Source organism: Mustela lutreola, chromosome 3 (assembly GCF_030435805.1).
Source record: "Mustela lutreola isolate mMusLut2 chromosome 3, mMusLut2.pri, whole genome shotgun sequence".
NCBI classification, from domain to species: domain Eukaryota; kingdom Metazoa; phylum Chordata; class Mammalia; order Carnivora; family Mustelidae; genus Mustela; species Mustela lutreola.
Genome location: NC_081292.1, coordinates 82217539 through 82239116, shown reverse-complemented (window position 1 = coordinate 82239116; position 21578 = coordinate 82217539). Strand labels below are relative to the sequence as shown.

At 33.0% G+C, this 21578-nt stretch overlaps 1 protein-coding gene and 1 non-coding gene across 3 annotated transcripts in view; both read left to right on the top strand.

Annotated features, from left to right (window-relative positions):
- SNTG1 (syntrophin gamma 1) overlaps positions 1–21578 on the top strand; it is a 941158-nt gene that overhangs the window by 788730 nt on the left and 130850 nt on the right. The window lies entirely within an intron of this gene.
- LOC131828252 (U4 spliceosomal RNA) lies at positions 2258–2396 on the top strand. Its single transcript, XR_009352304.1, has one exon. It is a non-coding gene; the product is annotated as a U4 spliceosomal RNA (small nuclear RNA).

Sequence of the window (21578 nt, the reverse complement as noted above, 5' to 3'; positions counted from 1 at the left end):
TTGTAGGGGTATTTGGATTTTTATAGGGATTATTTTGAACCTGTAACTAAATTTGAGGAAAGTAAAGATTTACCAATTTTGAGTTTTGAGATCCTTGCACCTGGCATATCTCTCCATTTTTTAAGCTTTCTTTAATTTCTCTCTGAAATTGCTTTTTAGTGCTCAGTGCATAGATGTTGCATATATTTTATCAGATTTATTCATAGGTAGTTCATAATTTTTAGATGGTATAAAAATGGTAGCATTATTTAAATTCAATTTCTAGTTTTTCTTTGCTAATGTAATAGAGACACAAATGATTTTTATATTGATTTTGTGTTCTTTAACCTTGGAAAAATCATACTAATTTCTACGAACTACAGATGATCATGTTTGTCTGTGAATAAATATATTTTTAATTATTCCTTTCCAACATGGGTACATTTTACTTTATTTTTTATTGATTTATGGCACTGTAAGATTCTCCAGCATAATGCACACTACATTTGGTGAGAGTGGACATTCATAATTGGTTTCTGATCTTAGGGAAAGAGCATTAAATATTCCAACATTAAGTATGATATTAGTGGTGTGTTTTCATAGATGTCCTTCATCATGTTGAAGAAATCCCTCTCTATTATGACTTTGTTGAAAAGCATTTTATCATGAATGAACGCTCGATTTTGTCAAATGCCTTGTTTTATTTTATTTTTTATTTATTTATTTTAAAATTTCTTTTCAGTGTTCCAGAATTCATTGTTTATGCACCACACCCAGTGCTCCATGCAATACATGCCCTCCATAATACCCACCACCAGGCTCACCCAACTTCCTACTCCCTCCCCTCCAAAACCCTCAGTTTGTTTCTCAGAGTTGACCTTGTATTGTATTATATTAATTTATTTTCAGAGTTAAGCCAATCTTTCATTTTTTGGATATACCCCACTTGATCAAAATGGTTTAAATTTTTTATATGTTATTGGATACAATCTTCAAAAATGTCAAGAATTTTTGCAGATATATTTCTGGGATATTGGTTTGTAACTTTCTCTTCTCTTAATGCCTTTATGTGAAATAAAATGTGCTGTGTTATATTTTCACATATTTCATTGAAGGTAGTTTATAACTAAATATTGAGTTCTTATTTTGCCCATAACTATTCAAAAAAGTGTTGTTTAATTTCCAAATATTTAGGGATTTATATGCCTTAGTATCAGAGTAATGGTAGCTGTAGAGATTTAGTTGGAAAATCCTCACTTTTCTTGAATTTTCTGAAGAAGTTTGTGTAGCACTGGGATTACTTTTTCTTGAAGTATTTGGCAAAATTCTCCCAGTTAAGCTACCTAGGCCTGGAATTTCTTTCATGTGTAAGTTTTCAACTAAAATTTAAATTCTTTTGGAGATATAGGACTATTCAGATCACTTGCTTTTGGTAATTTAGGTCTTTTTAGAAATGTATGCATTTTATTTTAATCTAACTTGTGAACATAAATTTATTATTCTTTTCTAATATATATTTTAAGAGTTATAAATTCCTGTTGAGTAGTGTTTAACAGACTCTCCTCAAGTTTGATATGTTGTATTTTCATTTACAATACACTCACAATATTTTGTCACTTTATTTGTAATTTATTCTTTTATCCATGCTGGTTTAGATACGTGTTTAATTTCCAAGTGTTTTTGAATCTTCCCTATTTCTTTCTGTTTTTAATTTCTAATTTAATATAGATTTAGTCAGGTAACATATTTCAATTGACTCCAAATCTTTAAATTTTGTTGGTGTTTATGCTACAGTTTATCCTGGAACATAATATGTATGTATTTATATGCATACATTATACATGTATGCATGTACTCTGTTGTTCTGGGTAAAAAATGTTTTTTTCAAATGTCAGGTATGCTAAAATGGTTGATAGTGCTATTCAAGGCTTATATATTTTTACTGACTTTTTGATGAGTTGTTTTTCAAGTATAATGATAATAATGCCTATTTCTCCAGTTATCATTATTTTAAAAATTAGTTTTGTCATTTGCTCATTATATGCTAGGTTTCTACATTTACAGTTGCATGTATTAATAAGATATTGGCATTTTTGTCATGGAGATGTCTTTTCTATATTTCTTGACCTAAAGTCTATTTTTTCTGATATTAATATTGCTGCTCCATCTCTCTGATGATTCTTATTTTTTGAAGGTTTTTATTTGAATTCCAGTATAGTTAACATACACTGTTAAAATATATATATATATATATATATATATATATATATATATATATAGCTTTGCGCAGTGGCAGTATCGTAGCCAATGAGGTTTATCCGAGGCGCGATTATTGCTAATTGAAAAAAAAAAAATATATATATATATATACACACACACGTGTGTGTGTGTGTGTACATGTGTATATATATAATATACATACCACATTTTCTTTACCCATTTTTCTATCAATGGACACTTGGGCTCCTTTCAGAATTGTACATAATCATGTGATAAATGCATATATCCTTCTGAACTAATGTTTTTGGATTATTTGAGTAAATACCCAATAGTGCAATTACTGATGATAGGGAAGCTCTATTTTAATTCTTTTATTCTTATTTTCTTAATGAATCCTGTTATAATCTTTTACATCCCATCTATTCTTCATTGGTGAAGTTAAAGAATGTTTATTATAGAAAGGATAAAGTTGGATCTTGTTTTTTTTAATCAAAATCTGAGTCCAAAATTAGAATCCATGAGTAGGTGTTTGATGAAAATGATGGAAAAATTGCAGTTTCAGGGGAGTCTAAAAGTGTTAATCTACTAACTTCAAATCTACAATTTATGAATGTAGAAGTATATGAAAGAGTTGGGTAAAGTTAAGCTTGTTGTGATGAGAAGGGTAGAGTGGTATCAATAGCTCAAAATTTCCTGAGTTCGTTTATCTTGATTTTGAAATATGAGACAAATGAAAGGAGTCCCTTTTGCAACAAAAGGATATCTTCCTTGAGCCTGTGGATTTATCACCAAGATTTTATTTCTTATAAGAGGGCAGTGATAAATTGCAATTATGTATTCAAAAATCCAAATGAAAAAGTATGAATTCAGTGATTTATTATTTCATTGTGGTCAAGTGAAATACACAGAGACAGAAAATAGAAGAAAATACATTTTAACTATATTATCTCCACCTTAATGAGCTGTTGAATACAGACTTTTTGAAGCACAGATACCATCAGTTAACTGATCTATGGGGTTTTTTTTTTAGATTTAATGCATTTAATTATTCAGATATTCTCATACTATTGGTGAAAGTGTGAACTGTTATAGTTTTTAGAAGGTGGCTTTGTATTGTGTATCAAAATGTAAATCACACATATCATTTGGTTCAATAATAATCATTTCTAAGAATATTGTGAATGGGAAAAAATTACATGTAGTAGAAAAATTAAGACAAGAGAATTGTGATACTATACATAATAACAATAACAATTCTTAAATTTCAAAGTAAGTTTTAACCTTTATTTATATTTTGAAAAAATACTAACATATTTCTGAAATACAGAAGAAGAGCACTTAATATTAAACTTGAAGGAGATTAATGCTTTCTAGATTAGAATACCTATAATCATCATGGCAGTAGGGTCATGCCATTTACAATAACAAGGAATTGAGAGATAATTTTCTTTCACCAAATATGAAAACTTTCTTGATTTGTTAATTTTTATTTTCATCTTAAAAAATGAAATTAGAAATATCATGGAAGAATTAATTTGTGAAGCCTCAAAATATCTTCTGACAAACTGACATACAACAGAAAGTTATGATAGCATTTATAGTTACTCAGTAACCAATGACCTATACATGTAATACCTATACTGAAATTTGCATTTTAATTACATAATCTTACCCACCGAGGCATGAGTTATTTTATACAGTTCGAACAACAGGCATATTTAGGAGACTGACTAAAGTGGATATGCTCAATACTTGTTTTAATGACTGAAACTGTAAATTTTTTTATAATGAAATTTGATTGGATTTCTTATACTCTGCATAATGGTTTCTTTTGTCCCATGAACAAAACAATAAATGCAGCATGTATATCAGAGCATATTAACATATAATAAATATTAATTATTACACAATAAAAAGCTTAAAAATGAATAATAATGTAATATCTTAAGATAATCAGAAGCATTGAAGAACAGGAATTTTCTCTAGACAAAATGATATAGTATATTTAGAAGTCAATAAATAGTAAATAGTCTGTGATAATACATTAGAAGGAAGGAGATTTAGAAGCAGAATAGAATTATGGCTGGAGGAAGAAAGCCGAAGATAAACACCTATCAGCTTATTTTGACATTCTGTTCAATTAAAGCATCTTGGGGCTTCTGTGTGGAGAAGCTTTTTGGGTACATCTTCATAGTGGACTGGAAAAGAGTCTTGAAGAGAAGGTATAGACATGCTAAGGGCATGGACAGTAGACATCACAGTTTGTTTTTTTTTTAATTTTTTAAAGATTTTATTTATTTATTTGACAGACAGAGATCACAAGTAGGCAGAGAGGCAGGCAGAGAGAGAGAGAGGAGGAAGCAGGCTCCCTGCTGAGCAGAGAGCCTGATGAAGGACTCCATCCCAGGACCCTGAGATCATGACCTGAGCAGAAGGCAGTGGCTTAGCCCACTGAGCCACCCATGCGCCCCGACATCACAGTTTTGATGAGTGTTATTTTGCTTTTTAGAGGTACAGGGAGGAGAAATTATCATTTCATAATATGTCTCCACTAACTTCCAATCGCTGAATAAGACCCAAAGTCTTTACAAGAAAGCATCATTCAGAGTCCCATCAAGAGACAGAAACCACACCAATTGTCTGAACAGAGAACATTTAATGTAAAGAACTAGATATAAAGTACTAAATAAGTAACTGAAAAGGTATAAAGAGATTACACAGGGGTTATCACAGAGGTAGCAGAAAGCAGCCCACACATCTAAAGCGGAAAGAAAAAAAAAGAAAAGCAGTAGAGTCAGGGTATATTTTGTGGTGTGAAAAGCAGAAAACAAAAACAGAAACAATATAATATATATATATTTTTTATTGAAATACATATATTACAGTCTTGAGACAGAATTCCTTCTTCAGGAATTCAGGTTTTGCTCTGAAGTGCATCAACAATTGGGAGAGACCCACATTGTGTAGGGTAACTAGATTTACTTAAAGTTAACTTATCGTAAATGTTAATCATATTACAAATTAGCTTCACAGGTAAGAGTAATTAAAACAAACACGTAGATGGTGTTTTGAGGAAGTGAAATTCTGATGTATGAGGAGAAGAGAGCATGACTTGGCTAGCACTAGTGTCCCTGAGCTAGAAAAGGGACCCGGTGGAATGGCTCAATGAATCCGGTCATGAAAATGTTGGAAAAACTGTAAAATGGATACAGTTGCCATTACAGGAGGTAATTGGGGCTGTCCAGGTGAAGAAGCATTTCTGGGCTGAAGCTCAAAAACATGAGCAGGCAGGCAGTTCACCAGCAGTAAATAAGTAGTAGAGAACAAAACAAAACAAACAAAAAAGAAACAAACAAAAAAGCGGAAGTCCCTTCTTCAGCCTTGCCACTTCTTTCTTGAGCCTACATCCCCTGCTTCCCAGATTATACAATGCTAGAATCGATCAGCAAAATTCCATCAGGGTAGTAGACCTATGTTATACTGTGAGAATGTCAAGATGAGCAAAGCTCTCTGTGGACTAAAAACAGAAAAGAGCCGGAGTTGACATGCCCCTGAGATAAGTTTGTGGCAGGTATTAGAATATTGTTAACTGATATAGCCACTCAATCACTCTGTGGTTCTTTTTGCCACTCACCTTGTTTTATTTTATTTTATTTTATTTTATTTTATTTTATTTTGCCAGTTTTAATTTACTTTAATAACATTTAACAAGAATTATCAGTATTACAGATATTCTTTTTCTTTTTCTTTTTCTTTTAATTTATTTTTAATTTATTTTCAGCATAACAGTATTCATTGTTTTTGTACCACACCCAGTGCTCCATGCAATCCGTGCCCTCTCTAATACCCACCACCTGGTTCCCCCAACCTCCCACCCCCCCCACCACTTAAAACGCCTCAGATTGTTGTTTTATTTTTCTGCCTATCACTTATCACTGCATACAACACTAATCAAGTGATACTGTACTGGCGATTTGTCGTGAATTATTTTCTGTGCACTTCCTTTTAGTTAACCAAAGAATTTTACTTCTTGTGTGTTCATTTCATATTTTATATCTTAAGCATTTTCCCCTGTTATATCCATGGTTGCTATTTTAAAATCCATGTAATATTCATACTATTTTCCCATCATTTAGTGGATTTTTCTGTCTGATAAGATATTTCTGCCAAAAATGAACTCAAAACTTATTTTAATTTTCCATCGCTGTTATAGGACATTGCCCAGAGGTAAACAACTTAAAATGATTAACATTACATCAGCTCCAGGTCAGGAGTTCTCCATAACTTAGCTTGTTTCTCTGCTCAGTTCCTCCTACGGCTGCACTCAGGTTGTTGGCTAGGATGTGTTCTCCTCTGGAAGCTTGATAAAGATAGAATCCACTTCCAAACTCATTAGGTTATTGGCAGAATTCAGTTTCTTGCAGCTCAATGACTGAGAGCCCGGCTTCTTACTGCTTGTCAGCTGGAGATCTCAAATACTAAAACCTACGTGCAGTCCCCTACCAAGTGGCCCCCTTCACAGGCTGTTCACATGTTCACAACATGGCTGTTTGCCTCTTCAAGGCCGGCAGGTAATTCTCACTAGAGTGTGCCAGCAAGATGAACTTTTGCTAGCCAAATAGTCTGTTGGGTAGAAGCAAGTCACAGGTCCCTCAGGGTAGGAAATTTTACAAATATATGACTGTGTGATTCATTTGCAGTCATTTGTGTATATGTTCACCACAAAACCGCACAAAATAAATGAAAAAGTCACAGACACCCAAAAAATAACCCAAACTTATTTTGCTATTTACTTCTTACGTAATTTCACTGATTCATAGTTCTTTTCTCATTGGCAGATGAATTAAATTCCTATGGCTGTGTGACAAATTACTTCAAACTTGGTGACTAAAATAACATACATTCTCTTATAGTTCTTGAGGCCAGAAGTCAGAAATGGATTTCACTGGGCTGAAATAAAGGTGTCAACAGGGTGCACTTTTTACAGAAGCTCTAGGGAAAAATCAATTTATTTATCTTTTCCTGCTTTTAGAGGCTGTCCTCCTCACGGCCCCACTACCATCACCTCATCTTTCCCTGCTTTCATTTCACATCACCTTTCTCTCTACCTTCAACTCTTCCTCTAAGTCTCTCTCATAAGGATGACTGTAAATACATTTGGGCCTACCCAGACAATGCCAGGTAAATTACTCATTGCACAGTGCTTAACTTAATCACACTTGCAAATTCCCTGTTACCATATAAAGTAACATCCACAAGTACCAAGAATTAGATCATGGATATTTGGGGGGACACATAACAAGTATTCAAAACTGGTGTGCTTATTTTTTAAAAAAATTTTTTTATTTATCAGAGAGAGAGAGATAGAGAGAGAGAAGAGAGACTGAGAGAGAGAGCATTGATCTGGGAGGAGAGGGAGAAACAGGCTCCTTGCAGTCAGGGGGCCCGATGCAGGATATGATTCCAGGACCCTGGGACTATGACCTGAACTGAAGGCAGATTTTCAACTCACTGAGCCACCGAGGCACCCCTTGTGTGCCTATTTATCTATTTATTTATTTTTTTAAAATTAATTTATTTATTTTCAGCGTAACAGTATTCATTATTTTTTCACCACACCCTGTGCTCCATGCAGTCCGTGCCCTCTCTAATACCCACCACCTGGTACCTCAACATCCCATCCCCCCGCCACTTCAAACCCCTCAGATTGTTTTTCAGAGTCCATAGTCTCTCATGATTCACCTATTTAAATGACAACTCATTTTTTAGCCACTCTCAAGGGTAACATCCAACAATATAAAAGAAACCACTAAGCTCTGTATGTCCTCATGCTTATCCACCCCTTTATTGATCCTACAATTTCCAGGTCTTAGTGGACTTGCATTTTCATTAACATCATCTAGATTTCTCCTGAAATAAACACACTTCCATTTTTTTACAGTCTAATTGTTACAGAAAATCTAGAAATCAGTGAATATAAAAAGAAACAAATAATTACTTCACTTCCCAAGGGCAACCTATATGAAGATACAGTTTTTCCCTGTGTTTGTCTTATTCACATGCTTGTTAACTTTTTATTATACTAGCATATTGCATGTATAACAATGTTTTCTCTTGCACAACTTCACATTTAAGTTATGTGCATGTTTCCATTCTCTGTTACGGAGATTCTCTACTATGGAGCATTACAGGAGTCATGCTCCCATTAATAGCACTATGATAAATATCATGGCACATGCAAGTGTTTGAAAATTCAGATATGAATTTGAGATGCATTCAAAAAATGGATTTTTGTTTCAAATATGATGAATATTTGAAATTCTTTTGATAGTAATAGTAAAATGGGATATAGCAAGAAGGATATACCAGTTTACAGTACCTGTACAGTGTACCTGAGAGATTTCTCTGCTTTCATCTCTGAGCCAGCACCAGACCCATTGCTCAAAGAAAGTCATGTCAGTTTGGGCCTCTTGCCTATTCTACTAATGCTCATTATCTTTTTCTTTTCATAGGCCCCTGATTTAATGGCTTTCTACTTGGAATGTAGTGGTTCATACTCTTCAGCTTCCCTCCTGGACTTGTGTGGGGAAAAACAGTATGGTTGTATCAGTTTTCTATTGCCACCAAAACAAATTAACACAAATTTAACAACTTAAACAGCACATATTTATTATCTTATATTTCTGTAAGCCAAAAGAGGTACATGGTTTCATCAGCCTGAAACTAAGATGCTGGCAGCATTGTATTCTTTCTGGAGGATCTAAGGAAAAAATTATTTCCTTTCTCAAACTTTCCCAAGGTTCTTGGCAGAGTAGAGCTTCTGTGGTTATAGGTCTGAAGTCTCCAGTTCCTTGCCAGCTGTCAACTAAGAGACAACACATGATTCTAAAGATCGCTGTATTACTTGGCTTTCTTCCACCATATTCAAAATAGGCGTAGTGCTTGTTTCCTCTCATGCTTTTAATCTCTGCTCTTCTATCACATTTCTGTGATGCCACCATCTTGCTCTGTTAATAGACTCATCAGATTAGATTGAATTTATGGGGTTAATTCAGGATAATGTCTGCATCCCAAAGTCCTTAAATTTAATAACGTTTGTAGAGTCCCTCTTTGGCATGAAGGAGCATATTCACATGGATATATTTGGAAGATAATAATTATTTCCACCCTGATGGAGATGAAAGAGAAGACAGCATACATAGCTTTTCAAGCTGGACACAGCTCTTATTTACTGTGGGGCTTATGCAAGTTTTTTACCCTTTTTGGACTTCTGTTTCCATATCTGTAGAATGGAAATAGTTATTCTGGTTAAGAGAAGCAAACAGTGAACAAATACATATTTATAGGGAAAGTATCAGGTTGTCCCCTATAGAGGAGATTAGGGGTCAGTTTAGTCTGTGTATTGAATAAAGGTCTCATCCAGAAATGAGACATGCCTGAGAAAGCTTTAGAGGGATGAAGCAAATTTCTAAGTCAAGTCTGCTCAGGGGTAACTGATCTTGGGTTTCTTCTAGAATCAATTTTGGCTAGACCATAATGGATGACAAAGAAAGTGGTCCCAGGTGAGCCTGAAAAGGCAGGCAGTTATTAAGTCAGGCAGTGCTTTGCAATCCAGGGCAAGGGGATTGAAATTCATTAACTGAAATGGAAAAACAGAGGGCTAAGTGGAACTGTGAGTATAAAGAGAGACCATTCTTTGAGATGTGGTTATTTAATGAGAATTTAACTTTCTATGCTATTTACTTTCATTGTGATAGTCATAATTTTATACTGTTCCAATTTTTCCCAGATTTTTCAAGTAAATATAGCATTCTTTGAGATATAAATCATATTATGTCACATTACATCCCTTTGGGGGCAACAGTTCATACATTCAGAGGTAAGATATAGCATTCTCACTACAGAACTCAGGTTATCTCCATCCTGAGTTACAGGTACAAAGCGATGGATTCATATAGTAATATCACAGGTTCTCCAAAATGTAAAAGATGTAAGGGTGGGCGAAGGAGGTTTTTGTCCCTTATTTCTTTTTAAACATTTGGGCCAAGAAAATTTAAGCAGGGATTTTACTGAGGTATTATAGTCAGTATTAGTCAGCAACGATAAAAAGCAAAGATATATTATGGATGGTTTTCTAACTCTTTAAAGTAGAGGACAGATAAAGAGTATAATAAACGAGTCTTAATATAAACTTAAAAGTTGATTTAAAAGAAGTTGTTGATTTGTAATTTCACAATCTAAGAAAGGAAAAGGATAAGAGCAAAGCCTAATTTGATCAATTATCCTAACAAGTATATATTGATGACTTATTGGTAGGTAATTAAGTGTACATCTACAATACTGATTGATGTAGAAGTTAATTTGGAAACAAATTTTAATGTGATAATCTACAAATATTTTATTTTATTTCAATTATGTAAAAAAGGGATGATGAGAGAAAAATGATGAATTACAGCTCTCAGATTTTATGTCTAGTTGCTTTCCATCTTGCTTCCTTCTGCTGTAGCCACTCTGGTATACTGGCCATCTCACAAACACATTGGAGGTTCTCACTGTCAGGTGTTTGTGCTGATAGTCATCTGCCAGCCGTGTTCTTTCATCCAGTACCCCTACACCAACTCTTTATCTGCCTCAAGAATATGCTCATTAGTGCCTTTCTCCCTTAGCCTGACTGGCTTATCTAATTAACCTACTTGCAACCACCTTATCCCATGTGCTGGTCTATTTTTTTTTTTCCTCTAGAATATTAAAAAACATAGTAAAGAAACATTTATTAGCTTTGTTGGCATTTATTAGCTTTGTTAAAAAGCCAAAATAGAGCTCAATAAATATTTCTTGAATTACAGACTGCATAATATTACATATACTGCTAATTGTATTTTCATTACTTCCAAACACCTCAGCTTGTGTAGAGTTAATCCTGTTATAAAGACATATTTTGTGATTAATCTGTATTTTTTTTCCTCAGATTTAATTGTTACAGATAACTTAGAATAAAAAAAGAGGGTATGTGTATGTGAGGCTGGTATTTGTCCTTATTGTCCTTGAGAACTAACCATCACACTTTATTTTTTCAATTAATCATTTAATGAGGATATCTCATTCTTTATGAATTAAGCATAACATCAACTTACATTTAAAAATTACATGTTGGCAATGATATTTCCATATTCCTGTTAAAATTGTGATTTTGGCAAAAGGAAAAATATATCTGAAGAGCAAAATACATACAATTACAAAAATAGTTAATAAGTTTATCATAAATAAATCATATTGAAAAATTGTGCCATTGGTTATTTCAAAAACTTTAGTAGACTAAAATTAAGTTTCTGAGGACATACTAAATTAAGAATTTTGAATAATTAAGGGTTCGGAGAACTTCAATTTTATATCTCTTCAAATTAAATATTTCTAAACTAGTTGGGGAATGTTTTGAATGAACATGTTTATTGAAACTCTATCTTTAAGTCTTTTTTCATTCTGAATTGCTTATTGTTATACTACCAAAATGAAATTGGCCTTTATGGATTGAATTTATGTCCTGCAATTCCGCTAAATATGCTTATTAATTCTAAACCTTTTTTTTTTTTTTTTTTGGTAGTAGAATCTTTAGGGTATTCTACATATAATATCATGTTGTCTGTAAACAGATTATTTTACTTCCTTCTTTCCAAATTAGAAGAACATTTTTTCTTGACCAGTTGCTCTAGCTAGAATTTGGACAGAAGTAGTAAAAACAGTCAACCCTGTCCTTACTGGGAAAGTTTTCAGTCTTTTATCACTGAGTGTAAGGTTAGCTGTGGGCTTCTCTCTATATTCTCTCCATAGGCTTTGTTTGCTGAGGAAATTTCCTTCTATTTCTAGTTTGTTGAGAGTTTTTATCATGAAGATGTATTGGATTTGTTGAATCTTTTTTTTCTTTCTTTCTTTTTTTGGACATCAATTGAAATGATCATGTAACTTTTACCTCATTCTGTTAATGTGGTTTATTACATTGATTGATTGATTGATTGATTGCTTTTCATATGTAGAACCATCCTTGAATTTCAGGAATAAGTACTATGTGTTCAGAGTATATAATCTATTTTTTAAAAAATATATTTTATTTATTTATTTGAGAGAGTACATAAGTGAGCAGTGAGCAGGAGAAGAAGAGAGAGAGAAGCAGACTCCTCCCTGAACAGGTAGTCCAACAAAGGACTCCGTTCCAGAAACCTGACATCATGTTAACCAACTGAGCCATCCAGGAATCCTGAGAGTATAAAATCTTTTTAATGTGTATTGAGTTCTATTTACTAGCATTTGGTTGAGGATTTTTGAATCTATATTCATCAGGGATATTGGTCTTTAATTCTCTTTTCTGGTAGAATTTTTATCTAAATTTGATATTAAAATAATGCCCTCACAGAATAAGTTTGGAAGTTTTTCCCTTCTTCAGGTTTTTTTTTTAAACTTTTTTTTTTTTTAATAATTTAAATGTTTGATAGAATTCACCAGTGAAGCAATCTAGTCCTGAAATCTTCTCTGCTGGAATGTTTTGATAACTAATTCAACCTCCTTACTAGTTATAGGTATCTTCAGATTTTCTCTTTCTTTGGGATTCAGTGTTGGTAGATTGTGTATTTCTAAATTTGTTGTTAAATCTAGGATATTCAATGTCTTGGCATACAATCATTTATGGTACTCTTTTGTAATCTTTCTTATGTATATAAAATTAGTAGCAATGGCCTCTTTTATATTTTTAATTTTATTTACTTGGGTCTTTTTTTCCTTTTTCTTAGTCAGTCTAACCAAAAATTGTTATTTTTTTTAATCTTCTTGAAGAACCAACTCTTGGTTTTATTTAGTCTATTTACTTCTGCATTTTCCCGTTTGCTTGTTTCTGCTTTTATCTTTATCATTTCATTTCTTTTTATTATTTGAGGTTTAACTTGTTTTTTAAGATACAAATTTTTGTTTGCAGTGGAATTGAAGAAAAGTGTAAGTTTTAATATTTATTAGAGGATCCATTTTTATAAGGAATTCCTTTAACTATGTTCATAGTTTTAAAAGCAATTTTAATGTAATTTATGCCCCTGAGTTCCAAAAAATAAGACAGTGAGGTTACAGTCAATGTGTTAATTTTAACAAGGCACTTAGTAAATGGCAAGCCTCAAATACAACTTTAAGTGAACAGTTTTCTACAATAAATTTAAAAAATCTTTACAAATACAGTTTCCTCTAACAAAGATTTATAACCCAAGGTTTACAATTCAAATATCCTTGAAATTATTAAATTAAATCCTTCAAAATTTTTGCTTTTATAAAAGTAAACAGAAAATAGAGTAAGAAATTAAATTTTATGACAACTTATTTGTGAATAATATAACATAGAATAACTGATATGTAACTTTTATCTCCTTTTCTTAAGGTTAGTTGTTAATTCAGTACATTTTTGTGAATATATCATACATTATGTAATTTTTACTAGAGATACTATTTTTCTTGTCATTATAACTTAAAAGTTATACTCACTTGTTTTATTGTGAGCTTTCCCCTGTATTCCTTTAAAATCTAAATTTCAATAGTTGCATCAAGGTGTATAGATATAATCTATTAACATAAATTTATTTTTTCTATTGGCACAACTATTGATTCAATAAATAGCATGTGTATGCCTGTTTCTATGTATATCTGATCATTTTCTTAGAGAACTCCTAACAGTTACTGAGTCAGAGATGATTTTAATGGCTATAGTTTTATTATGTATATATATAGATTCATGTCACAAAATCGCCCTCAAAAATGTTTATAATAAATGTCTCTGTACAGCCACATTAGAGCGGCCTCTAGTGTCATTTTAATTTTAGGATCTCACACTAGAATTCATATATTTACTTTCCTTTAGCATGATGATTTATTTTTTTCATCTGTGGCAGAAAACAATTGATGAGTAATAGCGTGTAGTTTTGATAACTTTATTTGGTAGCTCTAATGGAATATTTTCTCTGTTCTCATATCAGGAATTTCTGTTTGTTGTTTGGGTCACTCTGGCCACATATCAACTCTAGTCATCTTTGCTAAGAAGAGCAAAGTGGCCCAGGGAGTCATTTTAAGTCAGAGGACACAAAAAGGGAATGTGATACTCTACATTCTCTGAGAGAATGAGGTCAAGACCAAGTTACCATGTTAGCAGCGCTTTTAAAAAACATAATAGTTTTGAGCTTAAGTATTCTAAAGCAGTATTGATACCCCTGTGCTGAACTATGGGATTCCAATCTCAAGGAAGATCTTGTACATTCTCTAACTTGACCCTCCATTTCTTAACATCACCATCATTCCGTCAGTACTTATTTCTGGGATACACTTTCACAAAAGCCATTGCTTTTATTTATAAGGTAGTCCTTTCTATTCATGAAGAGATTATTATTTAAAGGTTTTCTTACAATGACAGGAAGACATGTTCCTGGCAATACTGATTCAACAATATCCTTGTGTTTTTTGGAGGAAGCCAAGAAAGTTTATTCTCTCTACCATGTAAGATATTCATAGAATATCTTATTCCTCTCTGTCTTCTCTTATATGATCTAAACATATACCTGTTTTCTTTGAGTTTCTTTACCTGTTTTCTTTGAGTCTTGTCTTCCAGAACCTCCAACATTTTTATTGAACTTCTTTGAACATATTTTAATTGGTCAATTGCCCTTTTAAAATTTGGTCCCAGAATAATGATAATAATAATGGTCCTCTTCTAAATTCTTTACTTGTATTATCCCACTGAGTCCCACATCATATATATGTACTTAATTCTATTACCCCCACATTCCAGATGAGGACTCTGTTGTTCATGGAGTTAAAGGAGCTTGAGCAGATTACATAGTTACTGACACATTAGGTGCTGGGCCCCCCAAAATGCAACCTTACCCAACTTCTTTTACATGCATCTACTCTAGATATGGCAGTCCATGTAGATCACAAAGGGTTATTACTTCCTTTGTAAGCAGTATATTGAATGAATATTGTGGAGGACACCATCTGGCAGTTATATCAAATCATTTACTTATATTGATCTTTCAGACCACTACTTTCTTTTTTTTTAATATTTCCATTATAGATTACCTTACTCATACTCACATAGTTAATGTTCTGAAAGTAAATGAATTCTTTTACGTTTAAACCTCTTAAATTTCATTGGTTTGTTTTAGTCTGATGAAATGTATTTGGATCTGTTCTTCCATTCCAGTGGATTAGCTAATATTGCCAACTTTGTGCCACTGCAGTTCTGACAGGAATACTTTCTGCATGGGTGCCTGGGTGGCTCAGTCAGTTAAGCTTCTGCTTTTGGCTCAAGTCATGATCCCAGTGTCCTGGAATGGAGCCCCACTTCCAACTCCCTGCTCAGCAGGGAACTTGCTTCAGCCTCTGCCATTCCCCTCCCCATCATTCCCACCCCAGCTTGTACTCTCTGTCTCTCTCTCTCTCTCCATTTCTGTCAAATAAATAAATAAAATATTTTTTTTAAAAAAAGTACTTTTGTTTTTGTCCAGATTAGTCATAAAATTGTTAAAAATGACCAGGGTTTTCTGATAGGTTTGGATATGATTCATGCACCTAGAACAGCGACAGGAATACATATTTATTGAACTATTTTTTAGATCATCTTTTAGAGGACAGACACTTCATATCTGCTCTTCTTTCCAGACATACTGTGTAGAGGGATTACATACATTTCCTTCAGCTGTGTATACATTTTCAGACTTGTTACATAAGGTGTTCAAAGTCCCTTCTATCAGCTTTGCCTGAGAACATACGTTTTTTCAGATTATTCTTCTAGATTCAGAAGTTTCCTAGATATATTTTGGGACATTACCACACTTATGAGAAATTGTGTGTTGTTTCCTTTGCTCAAAACCTGTCTTTACTATGTATTTTTGTTAAAGTCTGTTAAAATATTTCAAAAGTATGCTGAGAGTATTAATTGTAGGTTATTACTAGCTGGCTACACATTGAAATAAATAACAAAGGCAGCAGTTAGATTATGTAATTCAGTTCAAGAAATTAAGTAAAACACATTCCTAGATTAGAAAGAACATTATCTTCTATGTCATTACTTACGTGTTATCTATTTGGTCTGTCATGAAAAAATAAATGTAAATTAAAGTGTCAGTTTATTTCTCATTATAATTCCCATTTACTTTCCATTATTGATTTTAATGTTTTTTTATTTGTGTAGTGATACTATAGATTGCCTATTTTGTTATTATAAAGTGTCTTTCTTAGCCTCACTTAATGCTTTTTCCCTGAGTTCTATTTTTTCTGGTATAAACATTATCCCTTCCATTTTATTTCATTTGCCTGCATGTCTGCCTTTGCTCATCTTTTTATTTCCAACTTTCCTGAGTCACTTTGTTTTGTATGATTTCTGTGAATACTACATAGTTGTGTTTTTCTCCATGAAGTAATATGACAACCTTCTTTTAATACAAATTTACTTCATTTATGATAGTTAAATATTAGCTATGTGTGGTTGAATTCTATAATCGTATTTTAATCAGTTTTAATAAAAATTGTATTATTTAATACTTCCTGTTTGTGTTTACTTTTAGTTGATAAGGTTTGCCTTTTATAATCTTTTTTTTATTAATTTTTTATTTTTTATAAATATATATTTTTATCCCCAGGGGTACAGGTCTGTGAATCACCAGGTTTACACACTTCACAGCACTCACCAAAGCACATACCCTCCTAATTTACAATCATTCTCCACTTCCTTAGATTCGAGCTATAGAATCCCTAATTTGAAAAATAAGAGAATGTATGCATTTATTCTTTCTTTTTTCCTTTTATAATATCCCATTGCTTCAATAAATTACTTCTATATCTTTAATATACTTACTTCCTTATTACTTGATTTTTTTTAGCATTGAATGATATATTTTGATAACTGGCTACAGTGGATGGTAGTTAGCATAATCATGCTACTGCTGGTTTCTTTTCTGCAACTTCCCCCAACTACTTTAATTTATTTTAATTTCTCCAGTGCAATAATTCACAACATTTTAATCTTCCTTTGTAACAATAAGTATGAATTCAAGTTTGGTCTTGCTTTTTTACTAATAGTTAGTTTCTACTGTCCAGTATCAACTTGGTTTATCTATTTTCAACTCATCTCATTTCTCTGATTGGCAAAAATTTGCCCTCTTATTTTTTCCATTAGAATGGTGTTTCCATTTGTTTTTACATGTTCAGAATGTTTAAACTGTGTTCTTTACTCTTGAATAGCATGTTCATATTAAGACAGCACTCACATTTTCTTTCTTTCAGAACATTATTTTACTATTTTGTTAAATTTTGTAGTCAAATGACTAAAACAAAATTGGTTTTCTTCCCTCTTAGGAGATATCTGTATTGACCTGGCCTAACTGACCAAAACCTCCTTTCCTTTTCTTTGAAGCTTAATAACTTGGTTTAGGCCTCATGATTCACTCTTCCGGTTCAATTGTTCCTGGAACACAATGTGTCTATGTAGGCTCAAATAATCTTATATTTTGTAAATTTTTTCTTTAAATGTATCTTCATATATTTTTTCTTTTAATGATTAGCACAGTATTACATCTTGCACATAGTAAAGACATCAGTTTTATGTCTGTATTGGGTGTCTTTTACTTCTTTTCCATGGATATGGTCTATGAATCTTTATATGTTCTCATCTATTTCTATTTTTTTCCTCTCATTTTCTCACTCCTCTATTATTAATTGAGTTCTCAGTAGTCTCTTTTCTAATAGTATCTTTCAATATCACCTTCATTTATGTGAATTTTAAAATTTTTGTCTCCATTTCTCTTCTGAGATGAACCAGCTGTGTTTCTTCTCTTTTTTTGCTTTAGTATCTTTCTTGTAGTCTTTATAACAGCTTTGTTTTCTTATCATACAAGGAAATTTTTTTCAAAAATTTATACAAATTTTTATCATAATTTAATTTTATTGCAATATTTCTTTTTAAATATTGTTTACTTTGAAATGAATTTTCTGTTCATTATTTCTCTTGTGTTATATTAAGTTTAAAGAGCAACTCTGCATGTTTCTCCAAGTGAAGTATATTTTTCCTGGTCAAATCTGTAGCAGAGAAGCCCTCTCTATTCAGACATGCAGAAACTTTCCTCTAATAGATGTAACCTAAAAAATCTTTACTAATCATATTCAGATAACTAATACAAATTCTGGTTATGAAATAAAAATATTTGAAAATATTTTTCCCTGAAATATATAATATCTGCTAACCCTGCATGCTTCTCATGGCTGGAAATTATTCAAATGTGTCATCATTGATATGAACCATTGTTATAAACAGAATAATCGAATCCTTAAAATTGGACATGAAGATTCATAGAAGATTTATTTCAGCAATCATCTATTGTTTACACTTCTGTAAGATTTACACAGAACACTTTATTTTATGATTTCACAGTCATGCTGATTGGGTCATCTCATGTTCGTGTAAACTATAGTCCTTATTTTCTCTATTTTTTAACTTGCTATTGTAACTGGCACATATCATAATAAAAAATTTGAGTGAAGGTATTTTTCTGATGGACTTAGCTACTGTGACAAAGGAAATGTGTAACAGTGCTCTCCCAATATTATTAATATGTATGACTCATCACTTAGTCCAGGGACTATGCATGGAAAGTATTTGTTTTCTTTCACTTCATAAATCAGTTGATTTTTCTCTGATTTTTGAATAATTTTGTAATTTTTTTTAAGATTTTATTTATTTATTTGACAGAAAGAGATCACAAGTAGACAGAGAAGCAGGCAGAGAGAGAGAGGGAAGCAGGCTCCCTGCTGAGCAGAGAGCCCAATGAGGGACTCAATCCCAGGACCCTGGGATCATGACCTGAGCTGAAGGCAGGGGCTTAACCCACTGAGCCACCCAGGCACCCTGTAATTATTTTTAAGATTCAATTTCCATTGGTCATGTTGGTGAGAAATCAGAGATGACAAAAGCTAAGAAGGGATTTATGAAAGGCTTAAATTACATAATTTTATACATATACATATGTATATATGTAAGACAATGAAATATAAAATGAGGCTTGAAATCTTAATTTATTTCTGTATCTGTATCTTACTATAATTGAGTAATAAAAGAGCACCGTACTTTAAATCTCCTATAAAGTGAGAAACAGAATTAGATTTAGTTTTAGATTTTAAGAGGATAACAAAAAATAGAAATTATCTGCTCTGGGGTGCCTGGGTGACTCAGTCAGTCAAGTGTCTGTCTTCAGCTCAGGTCATGATCCAGCCCTGCATCAGCTCTCTGCTCAGCGGGAAGCCTGCTTCTCCCTCTCCTGTTCCCTCTGCTTGTGCTCTCTCTCTTTGTCAAATAAATAAATACAATCTTTAAATAATAATAATAATAATAATAATAAAATTATCTGCCTTAAGCTTCTAAATCCTGGTCAATACCATGTGTGATTAAGGGATCATAGTAAGTAAGCAAGTTTAGAGATCTGTAAACCAAACTTGTTTCTATACTTCTTCCTGGCTGAATGAATGTTCTGTAGTTGTCCTAAACTCTGACTTCTAGTTGCCTTAACTATAAATGTGTTGTTCTAAAGTAGGATTTAGGGTGCCTGAGTGGCTCAGTCATTAAGTGTCTGCCTTTGGCTCGGGTCATGATCCCAGGGTCCTGGCATCAAGACCCTCATCAGGCGTCCTGCTGGGCAGGAAGCCTCCTTTCCTTCTCCTACTCCCCCTGTGTTCCCTTTCTTGTTGTGTCTTTCTCTGTCAAAAAAATAAATAAAATCTTTTTAAAAAATTAGGATTTGATTTAATAGATTAGCACATTATGTCTGTCACATAGCGAATACACCAGCTTTGTCAAGAACTGCAAAACATCTCAGATGTTATCCAAATTACAAGATTATGTACTTTATATGTATTAATACTGCCAAAACATGAGGCACCTGGGTCATGGAAACAGGTACTTTACTGATTCTCATAACCAGACCTACAGCGAAAGCACCGTCAGTGTCAGTCAGGGTCAGTCCCCACACTTAGACCTGCAGAAATGCAATGAGAACTGATAATTACATTCTACCTGAGTGTCAAGTCACACCCCTAGAAGAGAAGTGAGGGAGAACAATATTTCTTTGATTATGCACAGGCAATAGACAACTGTCCCCTCCACTCCTGAAAGGACAGATAGACAACTTATTTTTTTGAAAGAGAATGAAAAGATCCCGGGCTCTCTGCCTAACTTGGAATGTAAATGTCTCTCCAGTGGCCAGGTAAACCCCAGGTATTTACAGATACCTTCAAACTCTGGGCTTGGGCCTTTTTTCATTAAGGTTTTATTTTTACATTACTGCTACACCTAATGTGGGACTCAAATACAACCCAGAGATCAAGAGTTCCAAGATCAAGAGTTCTGGCTCTACCAACTGAGCCAGACCAGGGACTTTCTGCTTTTTGAAATGTACACCTAAGGAAGGAGCAGTTCACTTTTCTTACACCTTGGGCCTTAGCCTAGGAACTTTAGGAGTGTAACCATTTGGCGCTCTTAGGGAGATTAAAGAAAGTTTTATTACCCTTTCAATTCAGATCAGAGCAATTAACTAGAAAAATAGCTACAGATTTAATTTTCCTGGTATATGAAAAGAAAAATGTTTCTAGTAGAAGTAAAGGCAAACATTTTTGTTTTGTTTTGCTTTTCTTTGTTTTGTTTTTTGCTTGTTTGTTTGTTTTGTACATTCCTTTGCATCAGAAGGCTAGGGTTTTTAGTAAGAGCACTGAGAAATCCAGTTTCATTTCTTCAGAGTAAGGTAAGTGGGCACAGATATTTTGAAAGCTAATATACCATTTTTTTTTTTTTTTTTTTTTTTTTAGAATTAGGGTTCTTTTTATTCACATTTATACAACATGTTACAGAAGTTGACAACAGCTTAGGTAAAGTACAAAACCCCTGGTATCATTGATACAAACATTGGCATTTGCTTAAGTAAGGTTGAGAAAGTCCCTTAAGGTTTGGGGCACCTGGGTGGCTCAATTGTACAGTTTCTTCAAGGACCATATAGGCTCCTACAGAGACTCTCAAAGGTTTAATTGTTAACAGCATGAAGTAAGGCCAGTGTCTATCAGATTTAATTTACAGATATATGTGAATGGGAATATTAGTGAATTAATTTTGTGAAAGAAATCTCCCCAAGACATTGCTAATTAAGGGCTTAATGTAAATATTGTAGAAAATTCCATAATAGCTTTAAAGTGTCAGTTATTCTAGATGAAAAACACAACTATTTTCCTGGTAAACTGTGTCCCAAGGTGTGGTAAAAAGAATACTGAATTGGGAATCAGAAGTTCTGGACTCTGACATAAGCCCTAGTAATAAGGCGTGC